Source organism: Ranitomeya variabilis, chromosome 1 (assembly GCF_051348905.1).
Source record: "Ranitomeya variabilis isolate aRanVar5 chromosome 1, aRanVar5.hap1, whole genome shotgun sequence".
Taxonomy (NCBI): Eukaryota; Metazoa; Chordata; class Amphibia; order Anura; family Dendrobatidae; genus Ranitomeya; species Ranitomeya variabilis.
This window is the reverse complement of record NC_135232.1, coordinates 388,316,855-388,338,076: the sequence shown is the minus strand read 5'-3', so window position 1 is coordinate 388,338,076 and position 21,222 is coordinate 388,316,855.

Sequence of the window (21,222 nt, the reverse complement as noted above, 5' to 3'; positions counted from 1 at the left end):
GGAAGACTGGATGCTAGCTTAAACCCCGCCTAATGCACGCCTTCCCCTAACACTCAATATAGTATTGTGTATTTTTAGAATAAAGCCAGTTGGTGCCATCGCTGCAGACATGTGTGGATGCACGGGGCATTAACTAAGTTTGAACCAGCTACCTGTCTGATTTATTCTTATCCGGTACCAGATGCCCTGCACACATATTAATTTGGAATGACTGGTGAATGAGGATTAATTGTCGTATTACGACCCCGACAGCAGTGACAGCCGAAGCTGCCAATCTCTTGATCAGTGACATTTAACATGATCGCGAATCATTAGCTCCTCCCATTGGCACCTCTGTCCCATGATTGCGGGGTTCCGATGGGTTGGCATGACACGTTGGGGTCTGCAGGATGCAGGATACCCCGAATGGCCGGCATTCATAGCAGATATCCCATTCTGCTACACATAGCAGAGCTAAAGCCCTGCTATGTGTAGCACAAACGATCAGAAGATCACCGCTTTTTCGACGTACACAAAAAACGTTACTATGTCCGTTGTCTCCGGGCGACGGACACAGAATTTACGACGGATCCATCAAACGATGGAATAAATGGAAGGCCATCCGTCACAATCCGTCGCTAATACAAGTCTATGAGTAAAATACGGATCCAGCAGCAACATTTGCTGGATCCGTTTTTTTCACAAAACGACGGATTTTGACGGAAACAAAAAGACTGAAGTGTGAAAGAGGCCTTAGCAAGCAAAAAATAAGCCCTCACCCAGCCCCAGATCCCGATAAATGGAGACGCTAGGAAAATCTTGGAAAATGGTGCTTTTTTTTCCCTTTTTTTAATACAAACTTTGGATATTTTTTCTATCGCTTAAATAAAAAAACCTATATAAATGTTTGGTATCTTAAAGCTCTTATTGACTTGGAGAATCATAATGGCAGGTCGTTTTTAGTATTTAGGGAACATGGCAAAAACAAAAGTGTGGAATTGCATTTTTTTTGCAATTTTACTGCATTTGTAATTTTTTCTTACTTTCCAATACACTATATTGTAAAATCAATGGGATTGTTCAAAAGTTCAACTCGTACCTAAAAAAAAAAAATGCCCTCACTCAGCCATATTGATGGAAAATTAAAAAAGTTATGGCTCTGGAAAGAAAGGGAACAAAAAATTAAAACACAAAAATGTAAAATCCCAAGGTCGTGACCCCTTCAGCCCTCAAGCCTGTTTTAACCTTCATGACCAGGCCAAATTTTACAATTCTGACCACTGTCACTTTGAGGTCACAACTCTGGAACGCTTCAATATATCCCATTGATTCTGAGACAATTTTTTTCGTGACATATTGTACTTCATGATAGTGGTAAAATTTATTCAATGTGACTTGCGTTTATTTATGAAAAAAATTAAAATTTTAATTTTTAGGCCCTTAAATTGGAGAGTTGTCTCACACAAATAGTTCATAAATAATATTTCCCACATGTCTACTTTACATCAGCACAATTTTTGAAACACAATTTTTTCTTGTTAGGAAGTTGGAAGGGTTAAAAGTTCACCAGCGATTTCTCATTTTTCCAGCAAAATTTACAAAACCATTTTTTGGGGGAACACACAACATTTGAAGTGACTTTGGGTGGCCTATATGACAGAAAACACCCAAAAGTGACACCATTCTAACAACTACACCACTTAGAGTCCTCAAACCCACATTTAAGAAGTTTATTAACCCTTCAGGTGCTTCACAGTAATTAGTGTAATATGGATGGAAAAAATGAACATTTAGCCTTAACAAAAATTTTGATTTAGACCCTATTTTTTATTTTCTCAAGGGTAACAGGAGAAAATGGATGTCAAAAATTGCTGTGCAATTTATCTTGAGAATGCAGATTCCCCATTTGTTGGGGAAAACCACTGTTTGGGCGCATGGCAGGGAAGTAGTGACGTTTTGGAATGCAGACTTTGATGGAATATTCTTGGGGCGTCATGTTGCATTTGCAGAGTCCCTGATGTGCCTAAACGGTGGAAATCCCCCCACAAGTGACACCATTTTGGAAACTAGACCCCCCAAGTAATTTATTTAGAAATCTGCTGCATGAACCTCCAAGTGCCACACAGAGAAATATAATGTTGAGTCGTGAAAATAAAAAAAATCACATTTTGTTCCACAAAAATGATCTTTTAGCCCCATTTTTTTATTTTTACAATTGTAACGGGAAAATGGACCCCAAAATTTGTTATGCAATTTCTCATGAGTACGCGCATATCTCATATGTGGGAGAAAACCACTGTTTGGGTGCCAGGCAGGGCTCGGAAGAGAAGGAGTGATGTTTTGGAATGCAGACTTTAATGGAATAGTCTGTGGGCATCATGTCGCGTTTGCAGAGCCCGTGATGTGCCTAAACAATAGAAACTCGCCACAAGTGATCCTATATTGAAATTGATCTAGTGTTTTCCTGGTATGTGAATTTTATAGTATGGTGGCATATATGTTAATTTTGTAGATTGCATCAGGTTGGCATACGTGATTTGTGTAGTGAACGTCAGATGGGCATACGTAAGTTGTGTAGTGTGAAGAAAAAGCCAGGTTGCATTTCTGTACAAAATAAATTGCACCTAATTGTGCAAAGAATCCCAAATGCAAAGAAACCATCTCCATATATAGCATTAAATAGAGGAGAAATAGGAGTATTGTGGTTACAAAATTTATTTTATTCTGTCAATATATAGTAAATAGTACAAAACTGTAAAGTGCATGGCAGATGGAACAAACTAACAGTGCCAAAAGACAACAGAAGCCAAGTAATGTATCTCCATTATTACAGTAGAAGAAGCCCTATATTTAATACAATATTTAGACCATATGCAAGATCCAAGAAGCCTAGTGGCAATGTATATTAGACAGGTTAGGGCATAGCTTATCACAAGAGAAGCACAGCTATCAGGAAGCACCGGACCGGATGAAAGAAACCCCAACGCGCGTTTCACGTGTTGTTTGCCGCTTTCCTAAGGGGATGCAGTATTTGTACCAACCAGGACCATTTTATTTCCTTGGTGGCCAGTCTGGTGATCCATCAGGTACTCACTGAGGACCAATAAGATGGCTCCATCGGCACGTGTGCATCGCACCCGCCGAGTCCAGCAGCCGTGGCCACGGCCGTCAAATGTCACTGCGTACACACGAGGAAGACCGAAAGGTCAAGGCCCCAGGCATGCGCAGGAGGCATAATGATGCTGGGCTGTGTGCAGGAGAAGGCTGTAGCACGGCGCGCATGCATATTGGAAATGTAAGTGCGGTCACATCTACCGTATTTTCTGGTGTATAAGACGACTGTGTGTGTAAGACGACCCACAACTTTTCCATATAAAATATGGAGTTTGGGATATACTCGCCATATAAGACGGGGGTCATCTTATACGCCAGGTGTCGTCTTATACGGCGTGTGCGGTCCGGATGGTTCCCAGGGTCTGGAGGAGAAGAGACTCTCCTTCAGGCCCTGGGATCCATATTCATGTAAAAAAAAGAATAAAAATAAAAAATATGGATATACTTGCTGTCCGACGGCCCCCGCGACCTCACGCGACCGTTACGTCATCTCCGGTCCTTCGCGCAATGCATCCTTGGGAACGGAGGCCACCGCTTGCACTGCTGAGAGCCGGGGGCCGTCAGAAGGTAAGTATATCCATAATTTTTAATATTTATTCTTTTTTAGCATGAATATGGATCCCAGGGCCTGAAGGAAAGTCTCCCTGCACACGCCGTACCTGGCGTATATGACATCCCCCGACTTTTGAGAAGATTTTCAGGGGTTAAAAAGTCGTCTTATATGCCGGAAAATACGGTATATCACATTTGCCCCAATAATGGTAACAGTGGCAAAAAATTCAACATTTATAATTAAATCCTATTAAGGCACTCATGTAGCCACACTGGTAGGAGTTGTAATGAAATTTCTTCCAAACGTCTTTCAGGAAGAGCAAGGTGGAGACTGAATAGAATGAGAGCAGGTGGAGGGAAACAAAAGGTCAATGATGGCACCACAAAATGGTCACGGCTGAGAATAATAATAATAACATAAAAAACAATAAAAGTGAGAAAAAATGAATAAAAAGAATCAGTTAAAAATCCGGAATAGTTTAGGGGAAAGATGGGAGGAAAGAACGACAAGGGGAGCAAAAGAAAAATGGATTGAACAGTAATAGTGGTAATATGCTACAAAAAGGAAAGAAGAAAGAGTTGTGTAGTGTACCTCAAGTTGTCATATGTGAGTTATGTAAGTCAGAAATTAATTTATTAGTCCATGGATGTGTGGTACAGTTTGAAGCATTCCTTTATACACAGGCCAGGTTTGTTGGGGCAGGTGTTGCATTGATAAGTTGTGTCCTTTCGTATCCCCCTTCTGTAATACACTCGGCACCTCTTTTGCAACATTTTTTTTTTAGCTTAGAGGGATTTACCCAGGTGAAATGTTGGCCTGGTGCGATACGAGAACCTTCAGTTACTGGGGCCTGCTCCTTCCTGATTATTACCTCTAGGAACTGAAGGTATGTACTAGTCTGGCCAGCACATTGTGATAACACAAAAGCTTTGCACATTGCCATCTGTACGATGTGCACGACCAGTTTCTTGTACCACACCTTGGTTTTTCTCATGGCACTGTACGGTTGGAGTACTTGATTAGAGAGATCAACTCTCCCCATGTTCTTGTTGTACCCCAGTACACTGTCTGGTTTGGTGACTAGAGGTACTTTGTGGAGTGCTGTGGGTGCTGTCATCACCATGTATAGTGGTCAAGAAAAGGACATCCCTCTTGTCCTTATACATGACCACCAGCATGTTGTCACCCCTTCTGAGTACTTGCCCAATTAGCTTCTTAGGGAGGCTTCTTCGGTAAGCACTGTAGCTTGCTGAATAAGGAGGGAGCAAAAGATATTTTCTCATGTCTAATCAGGAACTCTTTTTTTCTTCATCAGGATCAGCAAGAGTACAGACAGCGGCAAGAACAGTGATGGCACCGGCTTCTGTGGCACCATAAGGCACAGCACGGCACACAGAGGGACAGAGTGACCGCCCTGTACAAAACCGCAGCTAGAATGAGGATGTACAGGTCACTTCCAGGTCACACCGTGTCTGTGCTCTCTGATTGGTGCAATCAATGTCATCCTCGATCGCCCTGGTGATCCTGGCATTGTTAGGCTCCAGCCTATAATTGGTGCTCTTACAGCACCGAGCATAATAATAATAATCTTTATTTTTATATAGCACCAACATATTCCGCAGCGCTTTACAGTTTTGCACACATCATCATCGCTGTCCCTGATGGGCTCACAATCTAAATTCCCTATCAGTATGTCTTTGGAATGTGGGAGGAAACCGGAGAACACCCACGCAAACACGTGGACCACATACAAACTCCTTGCAGATGTTGTCCAAGGTGGGATTAGACCCAGGACTCCAGTGCTGCAAGGCTGCAGTGCTAACCACTGAGCCACCGTGCTGCTGAGCATAGGCGGGACATCAGTATTTCAAGCAATCTGATTGCTTGAAATGCTGAAAGGGGTTAAAGGTGGAAAAAGTTATGGAATGACTCTTTGATATAAAAACATGACAAAAACCTGGCAATTTAACATGGGTGTGTAGATTTTTTAATATCCACAGTACCAATTCTTACTGATTTTTTATTTAATAGTTATGCTCATTGCATTGTATTGGAGAGATGAAACAAATCTTTTATCCTGATTCTTCCAACTGTACTGCAATACCGATATACGTTCCTATGCCTGAGCTCCGTCAAAGCCTTTTTTGACAACTTGTGCAGGGTAACCACGTTTATGTAATTGTTTCCCCAAATACTAAACCCTTCACTACCTTGGGATTTTCAGTTTTTGCATTTTCATTTTTTGTTCCCCTTCTTCCCAGAGCCATAACTTTTTTTATTATTCACTCAATATGGCTATGTGAGGGCTTGTTTGAGTTGTATTTTTGAATGACACCACTAATTTTACCGTATTGTGTACTGGAAAATGGGGAAATAAAATTCCAACTGTAGTGAAATTGCAAAAGAAAAGTGCAATTCCACAATTGTTTTTTTGTTTGTTTTTTATTACCATGTTCACTAAATGCTAAACTGACCTGCCGTTATTATTCTCCAGGTCATTACGAGTTCGTAGACACCAAACGTATAGTTCTTTTTTATTTAAGTGGTGAATAATGATGCGCGAAAGTGTTCGGATAACTTATCTGAGCATGCTCGCGTGCCACCGAGTATCTTGACGTGCTCGAATAATATGTTTGAGTCCCTGCGGATGCATGTTTTGTGGCTGTTAGACAGCTGCAACACAAGTGGGGATTGCCTGAGCATGCTTGGATAACATGTTATCTGAGCATGTTTGCTCATCACTAGGGGTGAAAAAAAATCCTAAATTTTTAAAAATAAATAATTAAAAAATGTCTCCATTTTTCGTGATCTGGGACTCTGTGAGGGTTTATTTTTTGCACGCGGAGCTCACATTTTTATTGATACAATTTTTGAGTAGATACGATGTTTTGATCGCCTGTTACTGCATTTTATTTCAATGTTGTGGCGACCAAAAAAAACTTAATTTGGGCAGTTTAAATTTTTTTCTCGTTACGCCGCTTACCAAATATGCGTATTTTTCATTATTTTTTACTGATTTATTTTGAATGGGGCTTTTAAAACATATATATATATTTTTATTTTTTAAATTTTTTTTTACACTTTTTACTTGCTTCAACCTTTTCCATAGGAGACTTGAAGCTGCGATCTTCTGATCGCTTTTGCTACATATAAGCAGGACTTCAGCCCTGCTATGCATAGCAGAAATTATCGTTTGCTGTAAGTGCCTAGCAAATATCATAACAAAAAGAAGCCTAATTATTATAAAGACAGACGTTTTAGGTCCTTTAGGTTTAAATATTAATAATGTACTAAGTTCCTTTCTGTAATAGCATAAGCTTGAATGTATTTTAGTATGAATTTCAATTGTATTTCTTATGAGTTCTGTATCGTTTATCTAAAATGTATGCAATATTTAGGAAGTATGCATTTGTTTTGTGATTGATATAACTAGAGATGCAAATATCCACATTACAAATAAAGTTAAGAGAGGTGTTCTATAAGGGCCGGATGAAGTATAATTAAACAGCTGTTGCCCAGGTTGTGTGTCTCTACGATGTACCCCTTGCACCATGTTGGAATAAAAATGTATAGAATACACATCAGTGGTGAGTACCACTTCTACTTTTTGACGCATTCCTGTGCTGAGATAATGTTATAAATGAGAGTATACAGACAGGACAGCATGGGATTGTAGCTGATTTTTTTTTGTTGTGAAGTAACATATTTCCCTGCTTATTTAAGGACCAGGGGTATTTCCGCTTTTGCTTTTCCATTTTTTGCTCCCCTTCTTCCCACGGCCATGACTTTTTAATTTTTTTCCGTCAATTTGGCCATATGAGGGCTTGTTTTTTGCGGGACAAGTTGAACTTTTGAATGGTACCATTGATTTAACCATGTAATGTACTGGAAAATGGAAAAAAAATCCAAATGCGGTGAAATTGCAAAAAAAATGCAATTCCCTAATTGTTTTTTGGATTTTTTTACCATGTTCACTAAATGCTAAAACTGACCCGCCATTATGATTCTCCAGGTCATTACGAGTTCACAGACACCAAACATATCTAGGTTCTTTTTTATTTAAGTGGTGAATAAAAATTATTATTATTTGTTTTCTTTTTTAAAGTGGCCATTTTCCGAGACCTGTAGCATCTCCATTTTTTGGGATCTGGGGCCGGGTGTGGGCTTATTTTTTGCGTACCTATCTGACGTATTTTTATACCACTTTAGTGTGTATATGATTTTTTGATCGCTCGTTATTGCATTTTATTGCAATGTTGCAGCGACCAAACCAAAAAAATGTAATTCTGGCATTTCGATTTTTTCTCACTAAGCCATTTACCAATTGGATTAATTCTTTTTTATATATTGATCGGACAATTCTGAATGCGGCGATACCAAATATGTGTATATTTGATTTTTTTAATTGTTTTATTTTGAATGGTGGCGAAAGGGGGGTGATTTGAACTTCTATATTTTTTTATATTTTTAAAAACATTTTTTTTTTCATTTTGGCATGCTTCAATATCTCCATGGGAGACTAGAAGCTGCCATAAGCCGATCGGCTCTGCTACATACAGGCGATGATCTGATCACCTGTATGTAGCAGAATTACTCACTTGCTATGAGCGCCAACCACCAGGCAGCGCACATAGCATTCCAGCATTAACAACCATAGAGGTCTGCAGGAGACCTCTAGTTGTCATGAAAACCCATCTGTGACCCGCGATCATGTGAGGGGGTCACCGATGGGCGGATGTCCGACACGCTTGCCGGAAGCGCGTGTTAAATGCCACTGTCAGAGTTTGACAATGGCATTTAACAGGTTAACAGCTGCGGAAGGATCGTGATTCCTACCGACTCTGTTAGGGGCACATGATAGCTGATCAGATCAGCTGTCATGTGCGGGCTCATCGCCGGAGCCCGCACCAAACAGTGGGAGGCGTCCACTGACAGATCCATCATTAGACGTTAAGGGGTTAAAGGGAACCTGTCAGGTCCCCCACGTCCTCCAACCCACCTATGTATGAGCAAATTTCCTGCCTAACTAGTCCTGTATAACGTTATTGAGTGAAAACAAGGAATAAAAAAACATGTCCCCATTTACTATGCTAATGAGGGCTTTGACTAGTCAATGGGGTGTTAGTTGCCCCAGACTAGTCATCCCTATTTCCATTTTATCATGCCCCTGTGTGCGTGCTAACATAATTTACACAAGCGGCATCATAACCGCTCATGCAAATCTAGCGCATGCGCGCCATTCATTGTGACAGCGTCACTGTGTCTCTGAAGCTGGGTGTACGCTTCCCGGCTTCAGGGGTGCGCTCTGCGCATGTTTGGGGTTTAGCAGATAGTTACAGAGACGCAATGATGCTGCTGTAACCAGGGCCGGACTGGGACTAAAATTCAGCCCTGGCATTTGAAGTCACACAGGCCCACTTGTCGCCTGGTGACTGTATAATATCTTTGAACACTTGTAGGTTACAAGAAGTGAGGGGAGTGTAACACGATTACACGACTATATAACATATAATCACAGCTGTATCCAGCATAACAGCTCAGTCCCCATAGAATGTAATGCAGCACAGCCCCCATAGAATGTAATACAGCACAGCCCCCATAGAATGTAATACAGCCAGCCCCCATAGAATGTAATACAACACAGCCCCCATAGAATGTAATGCAGCACAGCCCCCATAGAATGTAATACAGCACAGCCCCCATAGAATGTAATACAGCACAGCCCCCATAGAATGTAATACAGCCAGCCTCCATAGAATGTAATACAGCACAGCCCCCATAGAATGTAATGCAGCACAGGCCCCATAGAATGTAATGCAGCCAGTCCCCATAGAATGTAATGCAGCCAGCACCCATAGAATGTAATGCAGCCAGTCCCCATAGAATGTAATGCAGCCAGCCCCCATAGAATGTAATACAGCACAGCCCCCACAGAATGTAATGCAGCCAGTCCCCATAGAATGTAATGCAGCCAGCCCCCATAGAATGTAATGCAGCCAGCACCCATAGAATGTAATGCAGCCAGTCCCCATAGAATGTAATGCAGCCAGCCCCCATAGAATGTAATACAGCACAGCCCCCACAGAATGTAATGCAGCCAGCCCCCATAGAATGTAATGCAGCCAGTCCCCATAGAATGTAATACAGCACAGCCCCCATAGAATGTAATACAGCCAGCCCCCATAGAATGTAATACAGCACAGTCCCCATAGAATGTAATGCAGCCAGCCCCCATAGAATGTAATGCAGCCAGTCCCCATAGAATGTAGTGCAGCACAATCACCATATAATGTAATACAGCCAGCCCCCATAGAATGTAATACAGCACAGCCCCCATAGAATGTAATGCAGCACAGCCCCATAGAATGTAATGCAGCACAGCCCCCATAGAATGTAATACAGCACAGCCCCCATAGAATGTAATACAGCACAGCCCCCATAGAATGTAATACAGCACAGCCCCCATAGAATGTAATGCAGCCAGCCCCCATAGAATGTAATGCAGCCAGCCCCCATAAATGTAATACAGCCAGCCCCCATAGAATGTAATACAGCACAGCCCCCATAGAATGTAATGCAGCACAGCCCCATAGAATGTAATACAGCACAGCCTCCATAGAATGTAATACAGCCAGCCCCCATGGAATGTAATACAGCACAGCCTCCATAGAATGTAATACAGCACAGCCCCTATAGAATGTAATGCAGCACAGCCCCCATAGAATGTAATACAGCACAGCCCCCATAGAATGTAATGCAGCACAGCCCCCATAGAATGTAATACAGCACAGCCCTTATAGAATGTAATGCAGCACAGCCCCATAGAATGTAACACAGCACAGCCTCCATAGAATGTAATACAGCCAGCCCCCATGGAATGTAATACAGCACAGCCTCCATAGAATGTAATACAGCACAGCCCCTATAGAATGTAATGCAGCACAGCCCCCATAGAATGTAATACAGCACAGCCCCCATAGAATGTAATGCAGCACAGCCCCCATAGAATGTAATACAGCACAGCCCCCATAGAATGTAATGCAGCACAGCCCCCATAGAATGTAATGCAGCCAGTCCCCATAGAATGTAATGCAGCCAGTCCCCATAGAATGTAATGCAGCCAGTCCCCATAGAATGTAATGCAGCACAGCCCCCATAGAATGTAATGCAGCACAGCCCCCATAGAATGTAATGCAGCCAGTCCCCATAGAATGTAATGCAGCACAGCGCCATAGAATGTAATGCAGCACAGCGCCATAGAATGTAATGCAGCACAGCCCCCATAGAATGTAATACAGCCAGCCCCCATAGAATGTAATGCAGCACAGCCCCCATAGAATGTAATACAGCACAGCCCCATAGAATGTAATACAGCCAGCCCCCATAGAATGTAATGCAGCACAGCCCCATAGAATGTAATGCAGCACAGCCCCCATAGAATGTAATGCAGCCAGCCCCCAATAGCCCCACAATCCAGTCATCACTCATTGATAAATAATAATAATTTAAAAAAAACAACACTCTACTCACCTTTCCTCGTGCCCCGCGCTGCTCCTGGCTCCGGTCTCAGCTGCTGCAGTCTGCCCGCCCGGTCACACAGCAGGTGCGCGATGATATGACGTCATCATGCACCTGCAGTGTCAGCGGCAGGCAGAGCGGGGAATGATGGGAGAGGGAGCGTCAGCAGACGCTCTCTCCTCCATCATTGCATTCAACTGTACTGGCGTCTATGACGCCGGTATAGTTGAATGCGGGGTCGGGAGTGTGCCGACAGCAGGGGGAGTGTGCCGACAGCGGCACACTCGAGCGGCCCACTGCTGCCACCGGCCCTTCTGGCATTTGCCAGAACTGCCCGATGGCCAGTCCGGCCCTGGCTGTAACGATGATGCCGCTCCTGCAAATTGTTATAAAATGAAAAGAGGGCTGACTAATTTGTGACAACTAACACCCCATCGACTAGACAAAGTCCCCATTCGCATAGCAAACGGGGACATTAGAAATGCTTTTTTTATACATTGTTTTCACCCAATAACGTTATACAGGGCTAGTTAGGCAGGGAATTTGCTCATGCATATGTGAACGCTGCTTGTCCTGTCTATATTACTAACCCCCCTCCTCCCCTGCCCAGGAGCTGTGGTTTGATCAGACCATGTTCCTGTACGGTCAGACACATACATTACACAGTACACAGCAGGGGCACATTTATAAGATTATCTCAGCACAGCAACATTTATTTAAACACATCCCATCTTATTATTATTCCTGTTTTTTTAAAATGTACTTTGTTAGTTGGATAACCTCTTTAAATATAAGGCTGCCGTCACACTAGCAGTATTTGGTCAGTATTTTTACCTCAGTATGTGTAAGCCAAAGCAGGAGTGGAACAAATAGAGGAAAAGTATAATAGAAACATATGCACCACTTCTGTATTTATCACCCACTCCTGGTTTTGGCTTACAAATACTGAGGTAAAATACTGACCAAATACTGCTAGTGTGACGGCAGCCTTAAAGTGTATGTGTTAAAGGCAGTGCTAGCTTTAATTCTTCTGAGGACTGCATTCATCTTTAATACTGTCCTGTTTATCTGAAATCCATGAACACGCTACAGAAACAAGACATTTTAGATATATGGAACAAATCAGTCTCATACATTTTCGCCTGCATATAAATAGATCCTTGCAGGGTGTTTTCAGGAGTGGTCCTACTTTGGCCAGCAGTCTGGAATTCGGCTCACAAACCTTGCTTGCCTAGTGCTGCCTATATTTAAGGATGGTTTGACCCCTTAATCACGTGGACTCATCTGCGGTGAACACACACTATATCAGATAAGTTTTCTTCGACCAGGGCAATGTTTTTCCAGTTCTATTATCTGCTGTTGATGTTAATATACCCATTTCAACCACATTTTCTTTTTAGCTGACTTGACAGGAACACAGAATTCTGATCTTCTGCCAAAGGCCATCCCTGACAGTGAGAGTGAATGATGTGCAGGAAAGTGCACCACTGTGCTATGTGCTGCTGTTTTTAATTGCTGCCTCTCTGTTCTCATGAACAGTCCGTTTCGTCACTGTTACATCACAAGGATGTCTTTAGCCACAGGTATTGAGATATTGGGAATATTGCTTGCTCCCGTAATATTAAACAGGAAAAAACTGTATGTTATGATTACCGTAATTAAAGGGAATAACCCATATTAATGACCCCAGAGTGCTGCACATCTAAATTAAAAAATACTTTTATATTTATCTCTTTAATCGGTGCTGCTATTTTTTTTGCTATCAGTCAAAAATGACATAAGAAATCATAGAATATAATGTTTGTGGACAAGAGCCCAAAACAAACTAACCGGCAGATCTTGGTGCAAGGCGTATGCAGCAGAATAGATGATTGATCAAAGCCTTGATAATAGGGTATATTCAAACCCCATGCATTTCATTGCCCAGAGGCCCATTTATCAAGTGACAGACATACAACTTGCGCCGAGATCTGTTAGTTAATTTGTTTTGGGCTCTTAAACACAAACATTATATTCTCTGTATCACTGCTTCCCAGCTCCGTCTGGCACACATCGGCTGTGGGACAAGGACAGTGGCTGCATTGTGTATCTGTTCTCAAGTCCACGCGACAAAATCCCAACAGGTGCACCCCCTCACCATCAATTTCTTGGTCTTCCAGTTGTCGTCACTTATTAACCTTATTATTATTAGTCTTCCATCTGTTTTTTCTTTTTTATGCCTACCACCTATCATGACATAAATAAAGTCATGTGACCTCTGCAATCAATCCCTGCCTGCTGACTTGCTGCACCTTTTACATTTCCATCCAAGAGAAACAAATACTGTTCTTCCACTCAGACATAGTTGTGAAGGCTGCCTTTGGTCAGCAACCTTGATTGGCTGCAGAGGTCATTTGACATTGTTTGTCTTGAGACTAACGGAAACACAAGGCTGAGTGCAGAGGAGCTGCACCGTCCAGGAGGTAAGTATAGGTTGTTGTTTTTTTTAACCCCATTAATATAAAGGTTTATAGAGAATCCATCAGCTTACCTGGCATGTATGTGTTAATGAACACTTATATTCCCTGTGAAGTCACAATTCTGGAGCCTCACAGATCTCTATACTGAATATTTTTAATAAATTGACAACTCGGAGTGTCTATTTCATGTGTCAAAGGGGTGTGTTCATACATAGTCTTATATAGATAGCACTGATTGGATGGTGACAGTGAATAGGATCCTGCCCACAACTAGTTATTCCCACTTGCACACTTACTGTATATATTTTTAGGAGCAAAAACGTTTTGTAGTATTTGCACTCATTTGGAGAAAACATAGATTCTTACATACATTTTGAAGTGCTTTTTTTCCCTCTTATATTGGGCTCCATTTGTGTTCTCACATACAGCGTGAGTTTCCCCTGTTCCAGCAAATGTTTCACAGCTGTCAGTGGGCAAGTGACTTAGTCACTTAGCTTTATATACCTTGCCAGTGGTAAGATGATGTGACGCCTTGGTTTTGTCATGGTATGCATGTAAAGACTGCAGAGACCCATAGAAACTATTCTCCCACAAAGTGACGCCACACACGGGTATTTAACATATAACTCTTTTATTTCTCTTTATAAATAACTTGGTAATATCAACTTCAATTTTCTCTTTTGGCTTAATAATTAAAGGTCGCAGCTTAAAACCGGCAAAAATTTGCCAACCAATTGGGTGTAGGGAGATTGACTGCCTTCCGAACTCCCGGTGCAGGTATCATCACCACCATCATAACCACCCATTACGCCACGGAGTAGCCCGTGACACGAGCTACGACCCATCCAAAGAATGGAGCGCCTGAACCACGCCCTCTCTAAGCCCATACAGGAAAATGTCCAAACCCGCGTCATTGAGGTGAACCCCATCTGGCAGGAGAAAACCAGAGTTATCCCCTTCTAATCGATGGTGCCTCACCACCACACCATTCTTAAACCTGATGAAGCGGGATATCCGTTGGTTTAGCGTGCGTCTGGACCTTTCCATGGCGCTCAGTTCCCTGGCACCTCGCCAGACAGATCTAGGGATCAACTCTGACCACACCAAACGCATCATTGGGAAAAAACCTGGGAGTTTGTCCAAATCGGCTCTCATCAGGGTCAACAGTTCGGCAAGAGGAAAAGAGGCCAGATCGTTCCCTCCGGCATGGATAACCACCACTGTAGGTGAGGATGCTACTCTTGCGATACGCACAACTTCCGGCAGGACTTGTGACCACGTTAGACCTCTTGTTCCACGCCAGATGACGTCCATCCCTGTAAAGCCAAGCGAACGACCTCCTGGGCATAACTCCGCACGCCGTGCTGCCCAATATATGTAAGAATGGCCCACTAGCCATATGCTGGGCCGCATACCATCTGAAACCAGAAACAAAATCGTTGTTAAGTAATATGAAAAACGAACTGGAACAGCAGAGAGAGAAACGAAACAAAAGGGAGGAAAAACACCCGAAAAAACACATAATAGTGCATTCTTGGCAAAACTTATTGCAGCACTAATTCCGGCCTGATATATGTGGTAAAACAACGGGATCTCCATCTGCCCACCCTCTGGATCTCCGATTCAAAAAGACCCGCCCTGGAGGCTTCGGTTGCCGCGCCGATCCTAAATGAATGAGTACCAAAATCCGTCGCGGGTAAACCTAGGAACGCCAATGCCTGTCTAAGGATCGCTAGGAACTGGCACGTAAAAAGAGGAGAGCCGTTCTCGTGGATAAAAAATTGCGGCCCATTGCCCCTGATCTGCATGTAGCTTTTAATCAATGCTAATGGGCAAGTCGGTCCCTTGATGGCAAAAAGGGGGAACCAGATGCCCCTGCCTTCCTGGTCGGTTTTGGATCTGCGCACCCTCACCCGCAGCCCATCGTCACAGATCACTAAGTCTTCCAACTGCAGGCCGCCTGCCCTGCAGCGGGACGAGGGGAGAATCTCACTAACCCGCATCGCCCCGAAAAAAGCCAGGCTGAAAGCCGCTGAAATCAGTGTGGCCTCGTAAGCAGAGTCGCAAACGGAGCCCGAGACCCTGACCAAATCGGACAGGAGAGTGAAAGAAATGGGCCTCCTTTGGTCACAGCGCGCGCTGGCCCGACGCCAGCCCTTCAAAACCTGCGCAATCAAAAAATGTTTGGTAGTATCAGGCCAACCGCGCAGCTTAAAATGAAAAGCCACCCCCAATATGTGGTTGCGAGCCGCTGCTCCCGAAACCCCAGAAGCCTGCAAACGCGCTAGAAAAGCCAATGTAACCTGAAGTCTCAAGCAATCGGAGCTACCTACCGGTTTTTCGGCTGCTACCATGCACCACTCATCCCATGCCTTACCGTATGCTCTCCAGGTGGAAGGAGCGATGGAAGACCTTAACAGAGGAATCAGCTCTCCAGGACATCCCAGACCGAATGCGGGCATCCCAGGATTTGCTGCTGTACCCCCGGCTGTCGACCATATCGCACCTGTGAATCAGAACAAAGTTTAACATCCGTAACGCAGCCATTTATAATGTTATGGGGGTTCGCCTTTAACCATGTGTTGTTCTCCAAGCATTTTAACACCGTGAACGCGATGACCTTTATGACTGGTAACGATGAAGATGAAAGGAAATTGAGGGCATGTATGGCCTTGTCCGATTTAAGCTGCAAACGGACACGCTTGTTGCGCAAGAACTGGCCCCAAAGTTCCATGGCAGCCGCCAGGGGAAGTAGTTCCAGTAATACTGAGTTCTGGGTCCAGGCTCTGGCCACCCACGACTCAGGCCATGTGTCCGCGCACGTCTGATCCCTAAACCTGACGCTGAAACCCACCGTGTCCACTGGGCCAAACCTGAGCCCCAAGATGTCACTGTCACATTCGTCTTCCTGAAAACACGTTTTGCCGTTGTAGGAAAAAAGAAAACGCTGCCATATGATCAAATCGCTGCGCAACTGCGCCGTGACTCTGATCCTATGGTGCGGTTGCTTTGCACCTTTCATGGCCAAGATTAACCTGCGAGAGAAGATTCTGCCCATTGGCATAACCTTACAGGCGAAATTCAGGGAAACAAGGAGGGATTGCATTTGGACCAGGGTCACCTTACCGACCGCTAAACACCCCGCAATTAGGTCTAGCAATTTTGAGATCTTGTCTTGGGGCAACCTGAATTCCATGGCGACCGAGTCAATTTCGATCCCCAGGAACGTGATAACAGAGACGGGACCAATAGTTTTTTCCGGAGACAAAGGAACTCCGAAACGGGACATGACATCCTTAAATTGAACCAGGGCATGATGACACGCTTCTGAATTAGCCGGACCTACCAGCAAAAAGTCATCGAGGTAGTGCGTAATCGACGGCAAACGCGTAACCTTGCGAGCTACCCATTCCAGAAATGTACTAAACATTTCGAAATAATGGCAAGAAATTGAGCATCCCATAGGCAGGCATGTATCGAAGTAGTATTTATCCTCGAACATGGCTCCTAACAGGTGGTAGCAATCCGGATGAACCGGAAGCAGACGGAATGCAGACTATCTGATTTGGCCATGAAAGCGCCTGGTCCTGCTTTTCTGACCATTTCGACGGCTCTGTCGAAAGGTATGTACGTAACCGCGGTGTCATCATCGGGGATGCCGTCATTTACCGATCTGCCTTTTGGGTAGGACAGATGGTGGATAAGCCGGTACTTACCCGGCTCCTTCTTAGGGACAATGCCCAAAGGGGAAACCCGTAAGTTAGAAAAGGGGGGGGCCTCAAAAGGGCCTTGGAAGCGGCCTGCTCGAATCTCCTTATCCAATTTATCCTGTAAAATTGCTGGGAAATCCCTGGCCGATTTTAGATTGTTGGAAAACTGGGGTTTTCTTGAAAAAATAAAAGGAATGAAAAAACCGAAAGAAAAACCAAACATTAGCTGCGCTGCAGCCGGTTTATTGGGGTACCTGGACAACCATGGTTCCATGCTTTTTACGCTCACCGGTGTCAGGTGGCTCACTCCCCGCGGATAACTTATTGCTGTTGGTTTTTTGAGGAGGTCTGGAGCATTTTGATGCAGAGTGGGGTCCCCCGCAGGCGGAGCATTCGTGCTTGTACTTGCACAAGCCGTAGAATTTGCAGTGGCCCTCGTTGAAGAGCCAACAAGTGCCTGGTCTACGTACGACTGCTGACCCTGCATTGTTGACCGGACCGGCGGGCAACCCGGGAAAGGGCTGCAGGGTCTTCTGAGCCATCATCAATCTCAACCATGAGTCAGTGGCTTTAACCCCCCACCCCAAATGTGTATTGACGGCGAGCCTGCGGCGGAAATCCTCGTCATATTTCCACCAGGCCGAACCGCCATGGGACTTATATGAACTGTAAATACTGTCCATATAAATGAAAAGCTCGGAACATCGTTCCGGGTGCTTCTCCCCCATCACGCATCCTAGAACTGCGAAAGCCTGCAGCCAATTGTTGATAGTTTTGGCTACCTTCGGTTTTCTGTCGTAAACTCTCTCACCTACTCGTCTCTCCTTATCTACCGAGTGTTGCTCTGTGGATACGAGGGACCAAATGTCTATGAACTCGTTACCCCAAATTTGCTCCTTTACGCCAATATCTAGGTGTGACCCCAGTGGTGGGACACCACAAAACAGGCCATCCTTGTAAATATCAGGGCGGGTGGGAGGGATTGGCTTTGGCTGCGCGACGGGTTGCAACAGCCTGGGATTTACAAAAATCCTGCCGCAGCTCGCGCTAAAAGGGGCCGCGCCTGCTACATTACCCGTACTCCCCTTATCGCCGCCCCAAGCGCCAGTAAAGGCGTACTCACCGGGTTGTGTACTGGGTTCCGAGCGACTCTGATCCTGAGGTACGTGGGAGGTAGCACCTCGCCGTTCGATCCGTGAAGTGGACCTGTGCTGCGATGCACCGTGATGACGGGACCGGCTGGATGAACTGTCCAAGGAGGATGGAGAGCGCCATCTAGACGCTCTGGACCGCCTGCTGTGATGGCTGGATCGGGACCTGTGGGAGTGTCCCCTGCTTCCGTACCGTTCCCTACGCCTTCTCCGGTGTCGGCGGCCGTGCCCGGACGACGAAGACGAGGAGATGCTGCGCGCGGAGCGGTTACTCGCGCTCTGACTAACCAGAGCCGAGGTGCCAGCACCCTGTACGGGGGGTCCAACATCGGTTGCCATCAGCGATAAGCCTGCCGAGGCGTTCTGATGTTCTCCCATAACAGATGCTAACTGCGGCTGGGCTATTTGACCCCCAGTAGTTGATTGATGGGGTGTTGAAAAAATTACAGGGAATGAAGGAAAAGGGGACTCAATTCTAACCCCTGTGTGCCCAACCCCCGGCTGCTGTCCCATTATGGGTGCAGAATGCACTTGCTGTAGGGCCGCTGACCCCGACTCCCGCCCCCTCCCAGTATAATTACCATCACCCCCCGAAGGTTGTGGGGTGGGGGAAAACAATTCCTGGGACTCCCCCCTTTCTTCATTCTCCTGAGATGACGCTGAAGCCGCTGAACCCTGAACTCCCCCCATGCTAGCGACCGCCAGTGATTCCTGTGCAGCTGGGGTGATTAAAGGCTGCAGCTGAGTGCTTCCTCCCCAAGGGATTAGTATGGCCGTAGGAGCGGAGCCGACACTTCTCTGTAATCCCCCTTCCTGTGCCTGCCTGACTGTCCCCGCCGCGTTATGCCCCACATGTGAGGATGCGCGCGCGCTTCTTTTTGAAATTAATGGCGGGCTCAGACGTGCCGGCGGCCGGGAGGTTCTGCCAGAACGCCGCCCGCCCGACCTCAACGCCTGGCTCGCTGCAGGGAGGGAGCCGCTCGCGGCCAATAGCGCCGCTAGCCAATCGCTACCTTCCCTGCTGATCTTCTCCCTCACTGCTTCCTGGAGCGGGTCCATATCACCGGCAGCCCCAAGACAGGTCCGGGTCCAAGTGAGGGGATCCGGAAGCAGCCTGTAAAACGTGCCCACCTCTTTTGAATGGGGCCCCGCCCCCTAGAAAGCCCGGCCCCCACCAGGAGCGCAGCGACGTCACCCCGTGGGAGACCGGGTGAGAGCCATGTTAAGGCTCAGCAGTCAGGGGACAGCGGGAATACCGCGGTGTCCCACAGTCCCCAATGTTAACTCTGGATTACGGTCAAGACAGAAAAATAATGGAGGTAGATATACATTGGAATCGATATGATAGTTGAGTTCCACATAACTATTTTTTAGTGCAATTTCACAGGAAACAGGATGTCTTGATGATATCATTTTTAGATAGAAAGTGTCCTGGCAAACAGCTGATTGATTTCTTGTTGTCTGTCTTCAAAAGCGCGTCATAGGTTAGTATCTTCGTTCCAATAGTATTTCATCCAGATTGGTGGCTGATAATCCAATAAGGACTTGACCGGTTTGTCAGAGTGAAAAATGATCTTTTCTCCTGCTAATGGGGGAGATCCCAAGCAATTGAACCCCAATGGACATTACATGCTCTAATGGAGCAAATAGAACTGGGATGACTTTATGTAGCAAAACTTTTAAAGGTTTGTCCAAGTTTGGAATGAAAGTATGAGATTTGCATGCATGTTGACATCTGCCAACTAGACGTGCTTAGTTTCACTTACCGTATTTTGAGCATTGTCAGGCATGTCTAGTCGGTATATGGCTGGAAGTATGCAAATTGCATACTTGCAGTTACATGACAGCCAGCTCTCACTGCTGGCATCGGAGAATCCTGACAGGATGTGCATGATGTGAGGATACAGAAGTCTGCAGTCACATAGGGTGACTGCAGACTTTCATCCAAAACCTTGACAACCCCTTTAAGGAAGCTTGTTTGAAATGTAATTTTTTACCATAAGAGTCTGACCCATTCCCTAGCAAAAGTAAACAATGTAGGACCTGTACACACATATTACCAACACATACAGTCTGCATACCCACAACAAATCAGGACTATAACATCATGGCTGTCTTCTCATATACTTCATCCAATTCGATGTACGTGATACAGTGTACAAGATGCCCTGGAGGAACCTATATTGGGGAAAGACATAGTTACTGGTAACGGGATTTCTCAGAGCCCATGACAACACCACGGAGAGAGGGGATCCGACCTTCAAGGACAGGAATCCTACAGATAAAAAGGGGGGTACTTCTCCCTCACATCAGTTGGTTTACAGAGCACAAGAGGACCGCCAGGTTATTACAATAATAAACATTTTAACCATAATACTTATAAGCAAACACCCTGTGACCTATATATAAATCACACACAAACAAATAAAAGCGTGTTCATCCACATGTGACGGGAGGGAATATAAGGGTGATGTCATGGGCTCTGAGAAGATCTCGTTACCGGTAAGTAACTATGTCTTTCTCCTTCCCCCATGACATCACCACAGAGAGAATTGCAGAGAATCATATCTTAGGGAATGACCGACCACAGCATGTAGAACCCTTCTCCTAAACATTAGATCAGAAGAAGAGGCTAGGTCCAGCCAATAGTGATTGTAAAAGGTAGAAGGAGATGACCAAGTAGCAGCCTTACAGATATGCTTTATAGAGACCTCCGACTTTCCCAGCCAGGAGGTTGC